The following is a 7,564-nucleotide window of genomic DNA, read 5'->3' as shown; positions in this document are numbered from 1 at the left end:
ATGCGGTTCAAAATATATGATGTCTTAACTAGTGACGAGGCTTTATGGTTCGGGTCTTAAATATAAAAAATTGTGTCAATTTTAAAGCCAAAACACGTATGTAGTTTAGGAACGTAAAAACACTGAACATGTGTTTTAAGAAGTCATTAAAGTGATCCTGATCATATTTGTGCTAATATTTCTGGTTTTCGGTTTTGCACGTGTATAGACACCATCACACTAACTCGACCCGTAAAAGATGGGGATATTTTGGTCTCTAATGGAGAAACTTTTGCTCTTGGGTTTTTTAGCTCATAAGCTCCAGCAACATATACGTGGGTATCTGGTATAACTAAATGTCAGAGCAAACTATAGTTTGGGTTGCCAATAGAGACCGCTCCATCACCAAATCATCACGATTAAGAGGTAAACCATTTGAAGTTCTTTAGTGGGAGACATTCAAAAAGTTATTCTTGTCGGTTTCAAAACGAGTTAACGATCTAACATATCGTGTTGAACCTTTGTCATGAAACTCATAACTCGACAAAGTTCGACCAGTTTGAGGTTTATACAGATCGTTTGATCAGTTCACGAATTAAAACTTGGAATTAGCAATTTACCTTTAATTCGTTTTTCTTTTCTTTTGAAATGTGTAGCATGTTCATAAACCAAATTTATTACTTTTTAAAAAACTGACATAAAACTAAAAGTTTTGGATTAAAAAGTTTCAAACCGTCGCACTGAACTATTTTCCTCTTCTTAATTGGGTGGACCCAACAACGGTCCAAAAATGGGTGATATAGGTGGTTGTTTTCCACATAACGAGTTATAGTGGGTTAATTGATATAACATTTTTTAATGAAAGTGGTCAGAACGGATACGTGTTATTTTTCAAACAAATCAGAATAAGTTGGTGTTATTTTTCAAACGAGTCATTATGGGTTGCGTAACGCGGGATCGGGGCATTCGGCACCGGATGTGCAACCCGTAACGCGGCATCAGACGCGCCGCCCGTCACTGAATATACAACCCGGTGATGGTTCATGCGTAACGCAACATCGGGAGCGCAACCAACCCGTTCTGGCCCGTTATTTGAATTTTCTTTTAGTTATGATTTTTTATTTCAAATTGTTTAAAACAACCAACTATGACCCAGACCCTGTCCCAACCCAAAACACATCGAACTGTGTTTTTTATTCGAAGCCAAACCCACCTAACCCGGCCCTTTATCCGGGCAGTAAATGTCATGATTTGAAATAGTATAAAATACTTTGTATTTATTGTTATAGGTTAGTTGTAACGAACTTTTAAATTAAAAATAATTGAAGCCACCACAAATTAATGTTTGATTCATATAATCTTATTCCCAAATTAATCCATACAACTTCCTTCCAGCAAGGGTTTTCCTGTATTCATCAATCTTGATCATCTCAATCTCATACCAATATCAACCTCCAAATCAAACATCAAACCCGGGTTTCGTTCCAAATCATGAAGATTTCTGTTGGATGCTGACAGAACCCGAATCATTGAGTTACTGATGGACGAAGAGAACGTGTTATCGAATGCCAGAATCGTTAGAGATTTGGCCGAAGAACTGATCGGGATCATAGACGTTGCGAATTCAATGGGAGAGTTTCGTGGGACGCAGAGGAAAGAAAGCCAGACCCTCGGTCGTCGGTTGAGGCGTTGGCTTCCGTTGTTGGAAGAGCTTCGTGATCTCGATGCTCATATTCCGGAGATTTGTATCTCGTGTCTGCGTAAATTGAAGAAATCGTTCATTTTGTCCAAAAAAATTGTTGAAAACCTGTCAAGCTGGAAGCAAAATCTATTTGGTAAATCAACTTACCAAACAAAAATTTTTGTTCGTGTTTATTCATTAAGGAAATGAACTTGTTTGTAAACACTTAACGGACACACATGAACACAGAACAATGCTTTATCTAACTTGGCTAACCGAGAATCAATGATGTAAAAATTGCAATTAGGCGCGGATTGATCGAAAAACGGATAACTGATTCGATTTCACCTAATCAGCCTCTAAAATCAGCGAAAAAGGGGTCAAATTTCGGTCAAAATTATTTTTTTTTTTAAAATGATCAACTTTCAGTAGGGATGACAATGAAACCCGATCCTGATAGGAAAACCCAAAACCCGACATAAATGGGATGAGTAATACCCTACCCATTAGGGTTTGGGACGGGTTTGAGATTAGTTTTAAAATTTTTAGCAGGTTTGGGATTTCTAGTATACCCGATAACATAGACCCATTTACCCGATTATATACCCAATGTACCCGATATAGCTTATTATATATATATATATATATATATATATATGTACTATATTCCAAATATATTATTTGTCGAAACTTGTTTATGTTAATATTTGAGATATTTTATCTTTATGGTAACCATCTTTGTAATCGATTAGTTATATTTTGTCAAAATCAGTATAAACCGAACGGGTTTTGAGTCGGGTATACCCGATGGGTATTTTATCAAAACCTGATAGGAAACCGAAACCCGATGGGAAAAACCCGAAACCCGACGGAATTACCCGAGTAAAACCCGTCGGGTTTGGGACGGACTTTAATAACCGGGTATGGGTTTGGGAAAACCTAAACCCGACCCAGTATCATCCCAAACTTTCAATCAAGATTGATCAAATTAAAGTCAAAGTTTGGCCAAAATTGGTAAATTGAACACAGAACAATGTTTTATTTGATTTTTGCCTAACCGAGAATAGTCAATGTCGACGGTTTGGTCCTGATATCAAGTTTGTGTTGGTGTTTCTTTTGACATTCATATTCATGTGTTAGTTTTACATATAAACTAATCAAATATATATTTTGTTTTACAGTTAATAATTTTGCTTAATTCTATTTGATAAGATTAGAAAAGTCATTTATAGTATTAAAATCCTTTAATGAACAAGGCATGAACCAATAAACATAAACGAACATAAACATACATAAACATTCACGTCCACGAACACATTTGTAAGAACATGTTCTTTGTTTGTGCCTTTAACTTAGGTATTGGAGGCTGATGCAATGATCACCAGATTCAATGCTGTTTATGATAAACTGAGTCAAGCAATAAATGGATTTCCGTACGACGAAATTGGAATTTCCAAAGAAGTTAGAGAACAGGTAATTTATGCCTAAAATAATATTTCCGAAATTGGGGTTGCGTTTAGTCTAAAGGGTCAAAACCACGAATACGTTTACCTAAACATGTCTTGTTTGGGTTGATCAACGCGTTTAATTTTACATTTATTTTCTAAAATGTGTTCTATGTCACAACTTAAAACACATTGGGTACCTTGTCCTAGAATTTAATATATAAAAGAGAAATGAAAATTAATTATTATAGTGTAAAAGTAATTATTTTGCATGTACTTGTATTATTTTTTTAGATTATAAATTTGTTATTTTAAATTATTTATACCAAAAAAATAACACAAAATAAAAGTTTGTGTCGAACAGAATGTGTCTATGGTGTTAACAAGCCAAGCCACTCGTGAGCAACTTGAGATCGGCTCACCAAAAGCTTGAATTGAACCTATCTTAGGCCTAAAAGTAGGGTTGTCTAATAAACTAGCCCTAGCCTGAGCTTCACTTATCGAGCTCTACTTGGCTTGTGAGCCTAAATGAGCATATTATTTCTATAAATATTTTAAGTATATATTTATATAATAATTATTTTTATTTATAAAATTTTGATAAAAAAGATGAATAATACATATTATTATGCTATTTATAAAACTATAATTAAAACATTTAAAAAATAACTCAAAATGATTATCAAGCCAAGCTCAAGCTTTAGAATAGAACTCAAAATGAGCCAAGCTCAACCTAAAGCTCTTGGAAGTTAAACGAGTCGACCTTGAGCCTAGTGAAGCTTAGGCTCAGGCTCGGCTCTGCTTGTTAGTTGTGTCTATGTCAACCTGTAAAAACTCGTGCCGTGTTTAGGATCATATATATGACACAATTTCCAATTATTGCAGCTAGAGCTAATGTGCATGCAACTGAAGCGAGCCAAACAACGAATAGACGATCAAGACATGGAACTAACCTCGGACATGAGGGCAGTATTGTCATTTGACAGTGACCGGATCGCTGAATGCGAGAGCATTGAGAAGCTAGCAAACAGATTGTCATTAAACACTCTTGAGGTTAATAGATCGCTGCAAAAATGCACTTCAATCGCTATCCCGTTTGAGTTCTTGTGCCCGATCACGCTGGAGATAATGAGGGATCCTGTTATTATTACCACTGGGCAGGTAAGTTCATATGCGTTTGTACTCCATTTAACTTTAAAACACTGTTTTTCAGAACTGGACCGGGCATATAACCAGTCCAGTTGAGCACCGCTGAACTAACTAGTTATGGGTCGGAACAGTTAAACCAGTGAACCGGACTACTAAAAAGATGTCTTTTTTTTTTCTTTTTAAAATCTTATTTGACGCGCTTAATACTTCAGACTCCATATTTTGTTTATTGTACTTTTTGGATTTTGTTAACACTACAAATTCACACCAAAAAATATGGTAGTTCCAGCTAGTGTATTAATTTTTAAATTATATTTACATAATTTTAATGTTTATACGTTTTATGGTGTCGTCCGGCTTTATAAACTGGTCTGGTCATATAACCGGTCCTATTGAGCACTTTTGAACGAGCCGATTATTGGTCGGACCAGTTGAACCAACAAATCTAACCGGTTGTTTTAAATGGATTTTCATTTTTTTTTATTATTATTTCGAAATCTTATTGAATGACTCGTTTAATACTTTAGACTCCATATTTTGTTTATTCCATTCTTTATATTTTGTTAACCCTGCAATTCCACATCAAAAAACAAAGTAGTTCAATATAGTGTCTTAGGTCTTAAATTATATATTTATAATTTTATATGTATACTTTTAATCTTTAAATTATCTATATTGTCAACCGGTTTTTATAAATTGGTCTGATAAGACAGGTGATTCGATGATGACCGATCTTGATCATGAAAACATTGCTTTTTAAAACAAACACGTATAAAAATGTAGACATTTTACTATCAATCAAGCATATATAATAAGGGAAAATCACCAAAATGGCATTTTTACATATAAGTTTGACAAAATACCATTGACTTTTTTTCTTTTTTAATAAAAAAACATTTGACTTGATAAACCAATGCACCTTAGTTAAAACTTTGTAACCAATTTTTGTGTTAATAATAAAATTTGATCTTTGAATTCAGACATATGAGAGAGCAAGCATACAGCAATGGCTAGACTCCGACCGCCGAACCTGCCCAAAAACCGGACTCCCATTAACCCACACCGCGTTAGCCCCAAACGTCGCGTTACACAAGTTAATACAACAATGGTGCATAGACAACAACTACCAAATCCCCAAAAAAGCCCCATCTCACCCCCCTAAAAAAGCACACAGTGAGAAAGTAATCATCTTAATTCAAAACCTATTTTCAAGTGAACTAGAGGTACAACGGAAAGCCGTCACCAAAATCCGCACGATCTCACGCGAATCCCCTGAAAACCGCGTCTTAATAGCCGATAAAGGCGGCATTCCACCACTTGTCCACCTTCTTTCATACCCGGATTACAAAATCCAAGAGCACGCGGTCACCGCACTTTTAAACCTTTCTATCGACGAAAATATAAAAAAGCAAGTAACTGACCACGGACCCATCCCCGCTATAATAGAAATATTACAACACTGGACGACTGGTGCCAAGGAAAACTCCGCAGCCGCATTGTTTAGTTTATCAATGCTCGATGAAAACAAAACGTTAATCGGCTCATTAAACGGGATCCTACCATTGGTTGCATTATTAGCCGATGGCATGATAAGAGGTAGAAAAGACGCAGCCACTGCCTTGTTTCACTTAACCGTTTTACAAACGAATAAAACCAAAGCTATCGAAGCGGGGCGCGATTAAACATTTGCTAAACATTTTGGAAAACAAAGGGTTAGACATGGTTGATGAGGCACTTTCAATATTATTGTTACTAGCTGAACATCCTGATGGGAAAAAAGAACTTGGGCAGACTTAGTTTTATTTAAACATTAGTTAGGTTTATGCGCGAAGGGAGTGCGGCTTCGGTCCTTTTGAGACTTTGTACAAATAATAATAATAACCTCGTGGTGGCGCTTCAGTATGGGGTGTATGAGCATGTGTCGGAGATATCACGAAATGGGACGAAACGAGGGAAGATGAAGGCGGGTGGCGATGTTGGAACTTATGAGTAAAAGCGGGCAGATCCCGAGCTATAATAATAGGTAACGTTGGTTTGATGTTTTTCGGTTATGTTAGATATGTTGAATGATCCTGTTATAAGGTTGTAATATGTTGTTAGTAACATAAATATTATGTTTGGAGATGTTGATTATCTTTGTAAACTTGAGCCAATGTACAAGTTTTATACCCGAATACCGAACTTGACCCGAAGCCACCCGAGAATATCCGAAAAACCAAAGCATGAATAACCAAAACCTGACCAACCCGAACCTTAAATGGGTCGGTTGTCGGTCATGTTTTCTAAAAAAAACCCGAACAACCCGACCCGAAACTTGAAACCCGAACACTTATTATCTGTTCTTTATAGATGTGTTTTGGTTTAAAGTCTTTGGTAATTGAAATATTATGTTTTATAGTTTTTTTTTTTGGACTTTGAACATTATAATATAATGTTTGAATTTTTATGATATTTGTTTTGTAGCAACATGATATTTTGTGAATAAAACAATTTTTTTTTCATTTTACATTTAAACCTGAAAACCAAAAACGCCAACCTGAACTAACCCAAACCCAAAAAAGCTGAAACCCGAAAACACCCCTAAGTTGCATCCAACATTTATAACAAGTATACATAATACATAAAACTATATAGGAAATAAAGACTTATGCTTTTAACAAATAGCTAAAGAAAAAGCCCACTTTATTTTCAAAATTGTAGCATCCTTTATAGGCCTAGTTACACGAAACCAGGCTGATTTTTTATTTTATATACTATAATTGCTTGCTTTAATTGAATGCCAAATATAAATAGAACAAATTGGATACTTAGTTATTATTTAGTCATTTTTTATTCATAATTAAGTTCTACGTTATGTAAAACTTGAATATTCGCCCAACGATTTCATATTCATCCTATATTAAGTTAAAAATATAATATATTACCAAACTAGATTGTATATTTGTATTGATATGAAAAGGTAAACTTTGTGATAATCAAACCACATTGCGGGTATGACCATGAACGAGCTGATTTTGAGTTTTGAGCGAGTCCAAATCAGCATGGTTGCAGAAGTCGTTGGGTGTTGTTTAGTCGGTCAATTAGGAAGTTACAAGTACTCGGTCTAGTCGAGAATTACACGACGAGTACTCGGCCGCGTAGGCCGATTTTTACAGCAAGACCGGTCCAATGTGAGCTTATTAAGAGCATCTACAACATCTAACCTTTAGAAACTCTATTAAAATAATAATACACACACACACTACAAACTTAGTGGCTTAACGCGAAGTAAAAATGAAGGGTTGAAATTATGTCTCAATGCTCGAACTTA

The 7,564-nt window shown here is 35.3% G+C and overlaps 1 pseudogene; it reads left to right on the top strand.

The window, feature by feature from the left end:
* The first annotated feature begins 1,293 nt into the window (after positions 1 to 1,293).
* Positions 1,294 to 6,281, top strand: LOC143577350 (U-box domain-containing protein 15-like; annotated as a pseudogene).
* Positions 6,282 to 7,564: the final 1,283 nt, after the last annotated feature.

Source organism: Bidens hawaiensis, unplaced genomic scaffold, assembly GCF_021521415.1.
Source record: "Bidens hawaiensis isolate Kalapana, Puna unplaced genomic scaffold, B.hawaiensis_p1.1 tig00028517_1, whole genome shotgun sequence".
NCBI lineage: Eukaryota > Viridiplantae > Streptophyta > Magnoliopsida > Asterales > Asteraceae > Bidens > Bidens hawaiensis.
This window is presented reverse-complemented; position numbering and strand designations above follow the sequence as displayed.